Genomic DNA, 17,074 nt, shown 5'->3' with positions numbered 1-17,074 from the left:
CTAAGGATAAAATACTAGGGGCTTTAAATAATAAGGAGGCATACAGAATATTATTAAAAACAGTTTATTGTCGAATAATACTATTAAATAGAAGACGCTCTGGTGAGCTACAAAGGTTATTACTTGAAACCTATGAAAAATGTATTCAAAATGAACAACATTATGAAGAGTTGTCTACCATTTACCAATAAAATTTTCTACCATTTCCCCTTAAGATGTGTACTAGTCATCTATGTTGCTAAAATTCTAGTATTAATGGAACATGGGTTAGCAGCAAATTTTAAAGGGAAATCAATAGACGAAATAGATTAGACTTAGAAGATGATCTTAAAAATGAAACTGCAACAGAAGATGATTTTCTGGAAATTGAACCACAGAGTGTTTTAGAAAAAACAGAATTGAGTAATGATGTAAACAACGAACCTGCCTCGGAATAAAATACAAAAAATCAAAAAACCTGGCAAGTCGCAAACCAATTATAAGAATTAAATGGACTGAACACCAAAACAAGGTAGTTTCTTATTTTTTTGTAAATCACATACGAAATAAAAAACCTCCAAAAAGACATGTATGTGAAGAACTGATCAAAGCCAATCCTGAAATTTTAGCTAATATTAATGGATCTAAGATTATTGTTTTTGTTTAAAATTTATATTGCAAGAAGTGTTTACGTTACGTGAAATTATTTTGTTTTTTTTTCATTGTAATTATTTTCTATTTTAAGTTTTTTCAATTTTGTACTTCCATTTTTGTTATAGTTTACTGAATAAATTCCATATGAATCTTAAAAAGGTCTTTACTATACTTTTTGTTCATAATCAGCTAAGAGAACTAAAACTATGAAGGTCCCGAATGTCAATCATTAGACGTCCGTATATTTTAAATATTAATATTTAGATCTATTAAAACGATAACATACGACAACACTGCCAGACTTGCGATGATTGTAATATGTAAAATTTTTATATATTTAAATGACCAAATATCGGATTATAAACGGACCTAAGATTACATGTTTAGGATATTCTTGAAAAAATTAGAATCTGAATTTTTATAAAACCGAGCCATAATCAATAACCCTTCTACCCTAAGGTGTTGGGTGAAATGCCAACCGAGCCATGTATACAAAATTCAATACCATTGTTAGCTCTTATACATTCAGAAATAACGCAAAAAGTCAGTAATTAAGGTGGACGCCCAATGCTAGCTAGCTAATGAAACGGAAGTCCGTTTGATAGTCGGATTTATATATATATATATATATATATATATATATATATATATATATATATATATATCTGGTAGCAGGTAGCACTCTTTTACAATCCCAGTAGAAGACAGGCTGCTACAGGGATTTGTGGCCCTGTCTTATGCTAGCTTCTGGTTCTCCCTCCTTTCTTGCCTGAGCAAGCCAGGTCCTCATATCTTTTCCTATCTCTCCCTTTTAAAACTCCCACCTTCATCCTACTCTCTACCAACTCGCACTGGCCAGCACGGTAGAGTATGGCTAAAATCCAAGCATGCTTGACACGACAAAAACACGGCCCTCAGTCCCCGGCAGTGAGCTGATCCTTGGTCAAGGTAGCGATCAAGAAAGACAGTAAACTGAGGGTTCAAAGAATCCCCGAGTCAGATCAGGCTACCACGGACGACGACAAATGTATATCGCCACGTACAATGTAAGAACACTGTCATCTGAAGAAAAATTACTGGAATTAGAAGAAGAGTTAAAACACATAAAATGGGACGTTATGGGTCTCTGTGAAGTAAGACGCGAAGAAGAAGACTGTATAACTCTTAAATCAACTTTTCTATATGGGAAACAAAGAAAAAATAGGAGGAGTTGGACTTCTTATACATAAGACACACTAAAAATATCCAACAACTTAAAGGTATCAACCCAAGAATAATACTCTACATACTAAAGCTTAACAAAAAAACGAGCCTTAAAATAATTCAAGCCTATGCACTTACATCTCGGACGAGGAAGTGGAAACCTTTTATGAAGACCTAGAACTTGCAGTAAAACTGGCGCCTACTACACACAACCTATTAATTTTATTTTTTTTTTATTTAACATCCAATGTTTCTTGCAGTCTGTCTCATTACAAACAATAAGCAATATGTATAATTTATGTACAATAACATAGTGGGAAGCTGCCCAGTGGCGAGCACCCAGGTAAGACATAATATAAATATAATCTATGATATAACAATTAATTTAAACTTTCACTTAACAAACAGAGTTTAATACAGATAAACATCACTGACACACATATGAGTATTACAAGGCTAAAAAACACAAATTAAGGAAAGATTTAGAAAACACCAGACTAAAAACTTGTTATTTCACCTCACCATGACACTATGCTCTATTTCTCCTGATTTACTAGAGGTCCAAAGGGTCTGGTCGTTTTAATCTTCTTACCTATGAAATGTTGAGCAGATCCGTGGCCAGCGGATTTGGATGGCAGGATATTCTGGTCTTGTATACAGAGTTTGTAGCATTTTATATTGAAGTCCCCTCGTATATGTGATATATTGAGGTCCCCTCATATATGTTTGAGAGATCTAAGAATGTTTTTGATGTAATTTTGTTCCTATCGTACGTGTTGGAACCCAAATGTTTTCAATTCTTTCTTAGCGTCGAAAAGTGATATAAATCATTTTAGAGTTGTTTATTATTTTAAAGATGTGTTCTTTCTCAGCATTTTCTTTTAATGTTTTGGATCCGTAAATTCACCGTCGAATTTGTGTTTTCCTGTTTTTGGCCCCTTTGTGTAGAAGTATGTAGCAGTGAAGCCTTAAGTAGTTAGTGTATCCTAATAGTTGGGGGATTTGTGCAATACACTGATGAAATTTTGAAGCAGTATATAGGATGTCCCACCAGTTTTGTTGTCATTTTCCTGTTTGATCCAACTCCATCTACGTCAGATCTTCGTTCCAGATTATGGAAATGGTTTCCTGTTGTTCCAGTAAGTTCCTGTTTGATTTTCAGAAGTTTGAGTGCAAAATTACTAGTGAAAAATCAAGGTAACATAACAAAGACAAACATTTTTTTGCTAAAGTAATAATTGCTGTCATTGTTTAAAAGGATAATTTTTTTATTTGTAAAAATTTTTATATTTACCACAGTTTATACGTCAGTATCATTAGTAAGTTTTTGTAGCATCTCCTGAATTTGTAAATTAGTAGAACTCATGTAGGTTTTTTGTATTTTGCGACTATTGTGGTAATATTTTGTATGTTTTGTAACTGTTTGTGGTAAGACACAATAAATGTTAAATTTTGTTTTTTAACATTTTGTTTATTCCTTTTTAACTAACCCTTTTTGGGTTTTATTTGAAAAAGATATGTTTTTTATGTTAATAATTATATCTCCAGTTACAACTAGCTATTGTGATGGTTATAATTAGGCACCTCAAAGTGGCGCTCTATATAAAGTACTAGAGGTGTTTCCTGTTTCTTTCTGTTTTGTTTGTCCCAAGAGATTTGTATAAGTACCCCTTTATTTAATTTTTTTGTAGTTGCCCCAATCCAATCCCCTTGTCTTTTATTTATCCACGACCCCAGCTCTCCTACCAAAACCTGAGTGCCGTTCGCATATATTTCGATTATTTTGCTTGCCCTTCTCCACCCCCAGTAGTTTATTCCCCCAATTTTCTACCCTTTGTATTAATGCCCCGTGTGGTAGGCAAAATATTTCGTTACAAAATGGCGCCCCACGTTGGGCGCCATTTTTGTAACGATAATATTTTGCCTACCATAGGGTATTATTATATGGGGTAGAAGGTTGGGGATAGAAATTACTGGGGCGAAGATAGGGTAAGCAAAATAAACGCTACTTGTGCGAACGGCACTCAGGGTTTGTTAGGAGAGCTGGGGTTGTGGATAAGTAAAAAATATTAAGGGGTTTGGATTGGGGCAACTACAGAAAAATGAAATAAAGGGTCATGAATCTCTTGGAACAAACAAAACAGAAAGAAACAGGAAACACCTCTAGTAATTTATATAGAGCGCCACTTTGAGGTGCCTAATTATAACCATCACAACAGCTAGTTGTAACTGGAGATATAATTAATAACATAAAAAACATATCTTTTTCAAATAAAACCCAAAAAGGGTTAGTTAAAAAGGAATAAACAAAATGTTAAAAAACAAAATTTAACATTTATTGTGTCTTACCACAAACAGTTACAAAACATAGAGAACACAAGAATGCTCAAAAAAGACAATACAAAAATATTACCACAATAGTCACAAAATACAAAGAACTTACATGTCATCTACTGATTTAAAAACTCAGGAGATGCTACAAAAACTTACAAAATAGCATGGAGGTTAAACTTTTTTTTAAAAATAAAACAAATAAAATTAAAATAATAATAAAACGAGCTGTCATAAGTTAACAATAAATTAAAAAAAAAACTGAACACACAAATTGACAGCTAAAGTCAAACTCTAAAATTTTACAATTTAAAAAAAAACAAAAATTTAAATTGTTATGAAAGCAATTATTTCTCTAAAAAATGTCTGTCTTTACTTGAAAATTAAACACAGAAAAAGTTACCTGAACCTCACTAAGCTTCATTCTGCATGTCTGGGATCGGGAACTGGAAACATGCTGGAACTATACTGGGGGCAGATCCGGGATGACGATCAGGGATAAGAAGATGTGGGAGGAAGCCAGCACCGGCTGGATCACAACCTTGAAAACCCGTCTTCTTCAAATACTGGAACAGGCACAGCACAATGGCAACATGAGGCCATCTTCAAAAACTATCGTAAAACTGCTACTATCACTTCATGCTACATTTACATGAAAAGGTGCCAAAAATAAGAAAACACAAATTTGACGGTGAATTTGTGGATCCATACTTGTGATCCACACAGCGAACCAAGTAAGAATTAATCTACACCTGCACCTACGGTGATCCAAGTACGAATGACGAATTTAAAAATTCGTTCATATAAGTTGAAAATAAACAAACACTTGACAGGAATTAAAACGCAGAAGATTCCATTTCTACGACGTACCAAAATTATAAGGCGACTTCGAATAAAACATTAAAAGAAAATGCTGAGAAAGTACACATCTTTAAAATAATAAACAACTCTAAAATGATTTATATCACTTTTCGACGCTAAGAAAGAATTGAAAACATTTACGTTCCAACACGTACGATAGGAACAAAATTACATCAAAAACGTTCTTAGATCTCTCAAACATATATGAGGGGACCTCAATATATCACATATACGAGGGGACTTCAATATGAAATGCTACAAGTTTACAGCAGATATTGCTTCGCAAACTGTTGGTAGCTGTAAATCGTGTTGTAATCTGTGGTTTGTGATATACCAAGGGGCATTACAGATCTGGCGCAGTACTTTCGATTGAAAACGTTGAAGTTTTTGTATGTTGGTATTACTTGCTGTACCCCAGATTTGTGCTGCATATTGCCATACCGGTTTTAAAATACATTTATATATCAGAAGTTTGTTCTCCAGGCTAAGATTTGATTTTCGACTCATGTACCAATACATTTTCCTGTAGATTAAGCTGAGTTGAAGGCGTTTCTTCCCGATGTGAATGCCCCGATTAAGTTTGCTATCCAAATGGATTCCTAAGTATTTAACGACGGTATTAACTGGTAGTGGAGTGTTGTTTATAGAAACTGGTGGCGCGACACCTTTTTTTAAAGTAAACGTTATTTGTGGTGATTTTAACCTGTTAACTTGGACTCGCCACAGCTTAAGCCAGCTCTCTAGTTTAAGTAGGTGATTTTGTAATACCTGGGCTGCTTCAGCTGATGTAGAATTTGAAGCCATGATAACTGTGTCATCGGCATATATAGCGATTGTTGTATTGGTCGTCGTTGGGAGATCTGATGTGTATATTAAGTAGAGGGTGGGTCCTAGTATGCTTCCTTGTGGAACTCCGGAACAAATTGGAAACGGGTTAGTAATTTCCCCACCTCTTTTGACTTGAAAGAATCGATCTGTCAGGTAGGATCTTAAAAGTGAACTTATGGGATGAGGAAATATAGATTTAATTTTGGAGATAAGACTTTGTCGAATGCTTGAGAGACATCTAGAAATGCAGCAGTATAGTAATTTTTTTGTTCGAGCGAATTTCTGATAGTCTTTACCACCCTATGAATTTGCTCGATAGTACCATGTTGTTTCCTAAACCCAAACTGATAATTCGGTAAAACATTACTGTCATATAAAATAAACTCCAGTCTTCTCAGAAAAAGCCGTTCAAATACTTTGGATATAGGCAACAAGCTAATTGGGCTAGGTATGAAGATACTTCCGTGTGATCCTTATTAGGTTTTGGAATAAGAACAATTTGAGCAACTTTCCATTGGAGTGGAAAATAACCTGTTTTTAATTTTGAATTAAATATATAAGTAATTAAACTTACGTCTTCGTTGGGTAGATTTTTTAGTACTAAACTAGATATTAAGTCATATCCAAGTGACATTTTAATTTCCAGATTATCAATTATTTCTTTGATTTCAGATTTCTTAACAGGTTAACCTCGAATAGATGATTTGCAAAAGTATATGCTTTATCTATGTCAGTTTTAGCCCAAGTGCCATTTTGTTTCCTGATTGGCATATTCATTTTTTCGTTGTGTTTAAGTTTTTTTGTTTGTTTCCACAGCGAATAGTTTGTATCATCTGCAGGTGAGAGGTTCTTTAAATATTTGTTGATTCCATTGTCTTTATGCTGGATCAGTTTTTTTTTAAGTAGTCTGCAAGCTCTATTCAGATTTGCTTTATCTTCTGGATGCCTAGTGAGCTGCCATATCTTTCGCAGTTTTCTTTTATCCAATATGAGTGTATTTATGTGTGCAGGATAGGACTCGGAGTTGTGTTTGTAATAAATTTCTGGGGTGGATGTCCAAGCAGCTTGCTGAATAGCTGTAGTTAAGTAAGCAACTGCATTTTCTATGTCACTATCACTTTTAAGAGGCAAGTTTAGATTGATGGATGTTTTTATTTCTTCTCTATATCTGTTCCAGTTTGTTCTTTTATTAGAGAGTGTTAAATGTTTAGAACAGTTATGAATTTGGCTTTGTAAATCTATGAAGAAAGGGAAATGATCTGATGAGAGGTCAAATGAAGGAGAAATTTGGAGGTAGGTATGTGATATTCCTTTTATTATAGCAAAATTAATAAGATCAGGAATTTTTTGTCTATCAGTAGGCCAATACGTAGGCTCTCCAGTAGAGAAAGGAATTAAATGATTCTCATTAATACTTTTTAATAATTCTCTTCCACGTGAGGTTACGATTCTGGAACTCCATTTATGATGTTTGGCATTATAATCTCCAGCAGAAATGAAACGGTGTCCTAGCATCTTAAAGTATTCAGTAAAATGATCAGCTTTAATTATTTTATTCGGTGGACAGTAAACAGCAGATAGAATAATCGAGCCTTGTGAATCTTCGACCGACACTGATGTGGCTTTAATGTTAACTTTACTAATTTTACGAAAATATACGAAAATTTACTAATTTTATTTGTTTCATGATGCTTAATGTTATTTCTTATAATAATTGCCGTACCTCCGTGGGCTTTACCTAATGGACGTTGAGTTACATAGGTTGAATATTTGGGAATATGGAAATGACTCTTATTAGTCATGTGTGCTTCGGAAATAAACATAACATCTAGATTATGATAGTAGATAAATGCTTTAACTTCGTGGAAATGAGTGGTTAAGCCATTGGCATTCCAACAGCACATCTTTAGTTTAGTGTTGAAGGTTAAGCTTAGATATCAGAGACATTATGAGATCAAACATCTTATCCATTCTTTCCATTAACTTATGTACTAGTAGTTCTAGATTATTTTGTATATTTTGAGGAGTTGTTGTTTCTATTATATGAGAAGTCTCATCTATGGTAGATGTATTTCTATTATCTCTCCCTGCAACAATTTTCGCATAGCTGGTCGTTGGTTGAGTGCTTGAAGGATATACTGCACGAGGTGGTTGACTTGCGTTTTTATCTCTAAGTGTTGGAAATTTTTTTTTCTTTAGCTCTTTGTATATTGAGCATCCCTTATAGCTGGCAGGATGATTTTCTAGACAATTTACACATTGAACATCTTTTATATTTTTTTGTTTTGGGCATTGAGATGATAGGTGATCGCCCACACATTTTACACAGCGCGGACTCTTGTGGCAATAATTGTGGGTGTGACCAAAATTTTGACATCTTTGGCATTGGGGTAGTTCCCTTTTCGGATCCGGTGGCTCAACTGTGACAATAGAGTTTAGTAATTTTGTAATATTATATATATATATTTAAAAAAACACAGAAGTTGAAACACTTCACACTTGTATTGTGGTATAAAAAACATAGTTAAAACTTTATAAAAAAATTTAAGTACTAGCATAACGTTTTCGATCTGAACAGATCATCCTCAGTATCTTGTGTAATTGTAACTAACAATAAAGTTATATGTGAGACCTCCTATATGGGTTTACATAATTCCAAATAAATGTATATATACCATGTATATAAAAAATATGTAAAACAACTTAAGTAAAAAACATTGATTTGTAGAGAACTAAAAAAAATAAGATGCACTTCCAACAGTATATTATTAGTTAAATTTAATTTTAACTTTAGGTAACATTATTGGATTGATTAAGATTGAAATATAGTGATATTTAAAAATATAATGAGGTTACCACTCTTAGCTTCTTAGCTGTTGCCAGTTATATGGAAGCAACAAGTAGAAACCACGCCAACAACGAGAAAAGACAGTGGCCTTGAGGTCAAAATATACATGTACAATTACCACATGGTCTTTTGCTATGCTAAGTGTGAGTTAATTTGTAAACTGTATTTAGTTTCAATTAATTGTTTATACAACATAATCTTATAATGTCCATTGTCGTAAGCTTCTTTACATATTTAATATCATTGACTGCTACATATCTTTTTGAGGTAACACACTTATAATAACTTTTCTATGGATGTTTGGTTTTTCATATCGTTCTTTTTAGATGAACTGATGATGCTTTCTGATTAGAAAGCGAAACGTCTTCAATAAATAGATGAAGTAGCCACCATCTTTGTCTTTTTTCTCCACCTTTTGACCGAAAAACCCACCACTCTTCGAGTGATCCTTAATTTATATATATATATATATATATATATATATATATATATATATATATATATATATATATATATATATGAACTAAGGAACACTCGAAGAGTGGTGGGTTTTTCGGTCAAAGTGGAGAAATAAAAGACAAAGAAGGTGGCCACTTCATCTATTTATTGAAGACGTTTCGCTTCTTCTGATTAAGACTGCTACCTGAATCTCTTATGTGACAACGTTATCTGCGATATCTAAAACGCTCTAATCTTTCAAAATTATATGGGTCTATTGTTACGTTATATGCCCTATTCTACATCGCCTCTTTTGTCTGTTAATGAACATTCATTTGGTTTTCTCGTTACTGACTATTATACCGTTTTTTTGCTGGTAATAATTAATTGCCAAAACCTTGCTGGTAATAATTAATTGCATACTCTATTTACTTATTAGGGGCAATAGCAACATCAGTACCATAATAATACATATAGTTCTGGACTGGCAAATCGTTGGATAATAGGAAGCATGAATGTAGCAGTTTTAATGGTTTGGTGACTGCTTGCTGAAATGCTAAAATGGCGGTTGCTTGACCGGCAAAATATTAAATACCAGAAGGTATAACTGTAGCAGTCTCACTGCGACCTCGATGAAGAAGTCAAAGCGAAACAACTTTATTATTATTAAACAATATATTTTCTAGTAAAATCATCACGATTTTACAGTAAGACAAATTTTCTAATGTTGGTAATCAAAACATCATGTAAGTACCATCGGATTCCCCTTGGCGGTATCCAGCAAAATCCTTGTAATAACGATACAGGAAACAAAACACCAGAGATATAAAATAAATAAACCAGAGATCTAATAAAATACAGACTCTCGATTCAAATAAATAAAAAATTAACGAACAGCTTACCAACATAGAAATAACGTCCATTTAACATGTAATTCATTAACGGTCCAAGGTACAAAGCAGCTCCTAGCGTAATGCTGATGATATAGATTTCATAATCTCTCTCCCGTACGTAAACGACATCTTCAACAAAGTCCAGCGAGCATGAAAAAGGTTTCACTTAAATTCAACGAAAACGTGAAAACCAAAAACAAGCAAATACACAGAAGAGACCAATTCAATAAACCTAGATAAAACATTAAAGTCAACATGTACAATTTCGAATGTATGGAAGACTTTAATAGTTACAGTTAATAATAAAACCACTAAAGGAATAAAGAGCATAATACAAACTTCAGATCTATTTTAATATAGTGATGCGAACTATGAAGAATGACTAAAACAAATAAGGTCTTATTACTATACGGCTACAAATCCGTATAGATTAAGAACAGATACTGAATGAAGAAAGTTTTTATAACGGTATTGTCCAGGAGAATAAATTTTAACGACTAAGGTAGATCGAACACAAAATCGGATCTCAAAAAATGAATATTTCATTTGATTGCAGGTTCTTAGAAGACAGGTTTAGAAGAAAGGAGAAACAGTGACAAATAGCAAATAAAATGGACCAATGGTGCAGAGCTGCTTGAAAATCTTGATTGGAAATAATTAATAATGTATATTTCTAGGTCATTTTCAGAGCCAATGTGCTAATTGTGCGTAAAATAAAACTTTTTAGGGTAAATCTGCTACAGCACGGTGTGACTCAAATACATCCAAAGCTAAAAAATATCAATGTTTGTATGAAAGATGAAAATTTCATTTTTAAATGCTAATTATAATGAAATGGTAAATTTATCGCTACGGGACATACCATGCGATGTCGCGGTGTCTACCCGCGAATTTTATTAATCTCTTTTAAAAGAATATTGGCACGTACACATAATCACATAATTGTGGACGGTATCTTGTACCTAAATACTAAGAAGGTTGTCGTTGTAATCTAAGAATAAGTTTGACAATTTACAGGAGAACCATGTTAGAGTTCTATTACCCAGGACTCCCACATGAAGAACATTTAGCTGATAGTTGTGCTCCTAAAGCGCATCAGAGTGCTATAGCTCACAAAATGGGTTTAATTACATTGCAATTTTTAAATGTTTAAAATCACATAATTGTGGACGATATCTTGTACCTAAATACTAAGAAGGTTGTCGTTGTAATCTAAGAATAAGTTTGACAATTTACAGGAGAACCATGTTAGAGTTCTATTACCCAGGACTCCCACATGAAAAACATTTAGCTGATAGTTGTGCTCCTAAAGCGCATCAGAGTGCTATAGCTCACAAAATGGGTTTAATTACATTGCAATTTTTAAATGTTTCGTGATAAAATGAACTGATTAATTGTTCTTTTAAAAAGGTAAGTTGTTTTTTTTTTATTTTTGTATACCTATCATTATATAAGTGTACTTGTGTAATATCAACATTTTTCATAATATATTCTGAAATGCGCTTTCTCTTACTGATAACGATCAAAAGTTTTATTAACTTCTCGTTAATATAATTATGTAGGTATTTAGATTTTTATCTTGTTCTTACTATAGTGCTAAAGCACAAATGTAGTCATAGTCTACTGTATAGTATTTTTTTCATAGGGGTCATAGTTTTTAACTGTGTGATAGCTTATGTGTCTGTAATAACTAGCGCATAGAAAATAATAACATTTTGTACCCTGTGCTTTATGTTTATTATCCTTTGTTTTATTGGAACATCTATGTAGAAGTATAGCAATATATTTTGGTAGTAAAAGTTTCCGATATAGGCCGCCAGACGGCAGAGGAATCGCCGCGCTTGATGTCTATACAATGTTTTTCATACGGTTTTCGGATCAGATTTTTTCAAAACATCAAATTACAACTTCTTTTTGCCTTTCTTTATTTAGGCTAACCACTACTGTTTTTTTTTCTTCAGCGTTTCTTCTTAATCTAGATTAATATTATATTTACAATTCTTTCTGGAACGAGCTGTAATTTTTCTCAAATATCCACATTGTGTGGTTTAGGCGCCTTGCGGTTTAGCATGCTTTGTCAGATGCTCTTTAAAGTCTCTTTCAATATTAATATCGTTTGAGAAATTTTTCCCAGATACTTATATTTCGTTACTTAATCTACCATTTGATTTTTAATCCTCTTTTAATGTTAGTTTAAATGGTCCAGTAGTGTGTTCGTACAGTTCAGTTATAAGCAAAATTTGATGTTGTTGTACACCTAATTCTTTTAGTATCAGTCGTAAGTGTATCCATTTGACCCTGTCGAACGCTTTACGATAACCTATAAAACAAATCTATAGTGAGATATTGAATTCCCTAGACTTTTATACTTTTTTTGGACTTGTATAATAATAGCTTTAAAATTAAATGTTTAGTGAAAATCTCTACTCAACTTTAATGTATTAAATATTTTGTTAATTAAAAATCGACATATCTATTGAAATTAGATTTAAGTAAAAAATTATTTTATTAAAGATTGATTTATAAATTATTGTAGTTTAAATTCAACTACGCTATGAAACAAATATTGTATGTCATAAACTGCAGTAATCGAAAAATTACAAAGATCTCCCTGTTGTACAGAGTTTTCTTTAATTTTATAGGGTAACAAACATTATAATCTTACCGAAGGGGCTTCTACTTTCATAAATTGTTACACTATTACTCTATTCGATGTACGTACATTTATGGACTAAATGTTTCAGGGCCAATGCATTTTAACAAAAAATACTAATTAATAAAAATGGAAACTTCCCTTTTCCAAGTTTATAATAGACACTTTCTTATGTTTGAAAAGATATAAAGCAAGTAATATAAATTACTGCCTTGTTTATTAAAACTAAAAAGTAAAGTTATATGTCGGTTAACAATTTATATTTAACTACATTAGTCAAATAGTCCTGAAATTCCTCCATGACTAAATTAATGGGTATTTAAATAAACTTCAAGTTCCAAAATGTACCTGCTGTAAAATTTGAAAATCTATTACTGATATTGTGCATTAGCCAAACATGTCCATTCCACTGGTCATCTCATGGACTATACGAACACTACAATTCTCCACCGTGAGAACAATAAATCTAAAAGAGAGTTCATCGAAATGTCTTATATTTTCCTTAACGATTTCTCCATTAATGTTAAGAGTGACATTAAGAATCTAAGCGATGTATACCACTTCTTACTTAAATCAGATACCAAGAACAATACAACATCACAGATAACCAACTTGACTGATATATCCATTAACAACTAACCTACCTTTATAATTAATTTTCATTAACTAAAAAAGATAACTTTCCCTTGCTTTTCTTAGATACATCTCAATAAGATATAATAATGCATGAACAATAGAATATAATTAAATAAAGAAAATCAAAATAATATTTCCCTATACTGGGATTTAATTTCATTCGTTTTTTACCAATAAACCTTAACGACATAAAGATTCATAAGAACTACTGAATTTGTCAGCGCTTGCGTTCTGGCTAAAACAGAACCTCACTTTTAAACTTTCTAAAAATCAAAAATTTAGTTATTGCCGACAATTCAAAGAATTACCTCCTTTTAAATGTAGTTACATTGGGTTTTTCGATTAACCTTGGGTATACCTTTGCGTGTTAAGTTCAAAGCTACCATACATTTCAAACCTTAAAAAAAACTTTTTTTGCACATAGTAACAAAAAACACCACTATGTTACTAGCAAAGTTTTTTAATATTCTAACTCTACAATTCTAAGTTACGGTAAGATCAATAATGTTTTAATAGATAATATATGGTAGCTAATTATAATTTATTCTCTTTCAGCCCTGAAGAAGCCAAATTAATTCTCTTTGGCGAAAACGTTCGGCGAAACAATTGATACTCATTAGAGTCTTTCTTGCAGATTTCCCCAATATTTAAGAGTTTACTATATATGTATATATATATATATATATATATATATATATATATATATATATATATATATATATATATATTATTGTGATATTTAAAGTCTTGGTGCGCCAAGCAATAATTAGCTAATTAATTTTTTTGATTAATTAAAATTATTTAAATGATATGATTATGACTCTATCACAATTTTTAATTCTTTTATCTCAGGGTTAAATTCGTGCTTCAATATCTATGCTATTACATGTGAAAGGTAAGGTCCAGAGAATACCGGAATAATAAAAAACACATATGATCTAACACTATATATTGAAATAAAAATAATGAAATAATTCACACTCAAAAGTTTTCAATAAACAAATCTCATATAAGGATTCTCAAAATGTTGTTCTCCGTACGTGAACAATCAAAATTAATGGTACAAACAATATTAATTGAAAACTCAAAATCCCAAACTATTCTAACTCTCCTAATCAAAATATTTATATCCTTTCTAAATTACGTGTAAAAATTGTGTTATCAATAAAAGAAAAAAAAAACTGCAGAAAACAAAAATATCTCTCTCTGATGATGAGTGGTCCAAATCCTTGTTCCTTGTAGACTGTATTATCTCCTCTCAACCGCTCCCTATGTAATCAGCAATCTTACAACAGATTGTTGCAAGTATATCGTCCTTAATGATCTCCTTCAAAAGCAACAATTATTCAAATTATGATAGCCTTTCTCCTCTCGATAAACTGAATCTCTCGTTGGCCCGAGTGAAAAATGACTCTTGGAATATCTTCTCTTTACGATAAACTGAATCTCTCGTTGGCCTGAACAGTGACTCTTGGAATATAAGTAGGAAAATATGACTTACAATATTTTGCTGCTTCAGCTTCTGTCAGATACACTAACTCCACAAAAACTCACTAACATTCAACACTACTGCTTGCTACTTCTTGGGAACCACCAGAGAACAATCACTGTTCGTCTTACAGACTTGGAAAACCAACTGATTATCTTTTCTCTCTCCTCAATCTCGCTAAACTTTTTCCTACCTACTTATCCCACCTTTTTCAATCTCCGCCAATCAAAACTCGTCACAATTCCCCCATTTTTTCATTTCGATAACAAACAAATTTTTACCTATAATTATAAAATTTCCTAAAACTTATTTACAAATAATATTTTCTATAATTCTTAAAAACTAACAAAAACCTCTTTCTAAAATCTCTTCTATTTGTCTCTAATCACTGCATTAATGTATTTTGGAAAACCCGGTTCCATTGTCTTTGGATTTCACTTAAAATTATGCGGGTCACTCAAGTATAACAAAGAAATAATTTATGCAAAGCTTACATTTTGTTTAGTACAGGTAATCCAAGAATTTAATAACTTTCCTTCTTCGAAATGTTTGTTGGATATTATCCTACTTATCTGAATTATTTTAATGTTTTTGAACTTTGAAATATTTTTAAACAAACCAATATTTTTCTCGATTTTACATATCATAACAATATATATATATATATATATATATATATATATATATATATATATATATATATATATATTATATAATTAATATAGGAGATGATTCAGAGGATATGGATTGCGATTAGTATTAATTAACGAGAAATATCCCATATTTAAAGCTCATTTGTTTTTTTAGTATTGTATGTACAGTACCTTTTAGTTATGATCTTTTTGTGTATTTTATGTATATATCTATATATATATATATATATATATATATATATATATATATATATATATATATATATATATATATATGTATATATAGATATATACATAAAATACACAAAAAGATCATAACTAAAAGGTACTGTACATACAATACTAAAAAAACAAATGAGCTTTAAGTATGAGATATTTCTCGTTAATTAATACTAATCGCAATCCATATCCTCTGAATCATCTCCTACATTAATTATCACCGGTTCAATATCTTCCTGCAAATTGTCCACCGCAAACATTTATTTTTTTCTTCTATTGTCTTCACACGTGGTTCACATAATTATGCCACTGCTCCTTAGATACGCGTTGGTAAGCATCTTTTACCAACCGTTCTACCGGGTTTTCTTTAAAATCGACGTTGTTTGAAGCCACATACCTTTTCACTTGACTCTACACCATATCAATAACGTTCAGCTCGTAATGGTAACGCGGCACTTTTTAATCTTCCTCGAAGAAAATGATCTTTTCGATTAGCCAATTCTTGATTTGCCTTTTGTTTCACAATTTTTGCGGGAAATCAAATTTGAGGGAGTGGTATGACGCGTTATCCAAAACGACAACGTTTTCTTTGTCTTTCGGAAAGTTTGGATTAACGTCTTCTCAAACCACTCTTTATATAGATCCCCGTCCATTTCGTCGTGGTAATCAGCGGTTCCCTTCTTGGCCAAAAAAGTTCATTCGGGCCATGCCACAGAACCAGTTTCGCTTCCAGCATGAAGAAGAACAAACCGACGACCTCTTTGGGCTGGAGCTCTCAGTCCAGTAGAGAGCCTTTTTATGACGGCATCTCGTGGATTCTTGATCGTTGTGTCCCTTCATTCCATTTTTACTGAAACACCGACGTTAATCCAAGACTCATTGGTATAAACAAGGTTTACATTATCCTTCTTCCTCAATATTTTTATTTGTCTGAGGTACTTGTGTGTCCAGGATATATCTTTTCTTTCCATCATTAGCGAATCTCGACCTCTTTTACCATATCCAAAACCCATATCATTCAGTAGCCTACGAAATGTAGTTTTTGAAAAAACTGGTAGGTCCTCATCACCCTTCACTTTACTCATTATGGTGTCGACGGTTGGTGGTATGTTTTCCAAAAATAAATCATGGACAATTCTCCTTATTAGAAATAACTTTTTCCACAGTAGTAGGTGTAAAAAGTAAAAGCTGTCACCATTTTTTAAGTTCAGATGATAATTCAATACGTTTAACACCACAAATTATGTTTAAAATTCACGACAGATACTGGCAAAGGCTCCATGATGTAGGTACTTTCATCTGCTTGTGAAAATGAAATAGAACTGAGCTTTTACAGTATTTGCCAACAAGTTTTTGGTCTAATGGGCAGTACTCAAATCGATAAAGAGT

General features: G+C 32.2%; 1 protein-coding gene across 5 annotated transcripts in view; it reads left to right on the top strand.

Moving 5' to 3' along the window:
- The window catches only part of LOC140447715 (uncharacterized), a 597,936-nt gene that overhangs the window by 441,908 nt on the left and 138,954 nt on the right, over positions 1-17,074 (top strand). The window lies entirely within an intron of this gene.

The sequence above is a fragment of the Diabrotica undecimpunctata genome, chromosome 8, assembly GCF_040954645.1.
Source record: "Diabrotica undecimpunctata isolate CICGRU chromosome 8, icDiaUnde3, whole genome shotgun sequence".
NCBI lineage: Eukaryota > Metazoa > Arthropoda > Insecta > Coleoptera > Chrysomelidae > Diabrotica > Diabrotica undecimpunctata.
The sequence above is the reverse complement of the archived record's forward strand: the minus strand, read 5'-3'. Positions and strand labels throughout refer to the sequence as shown.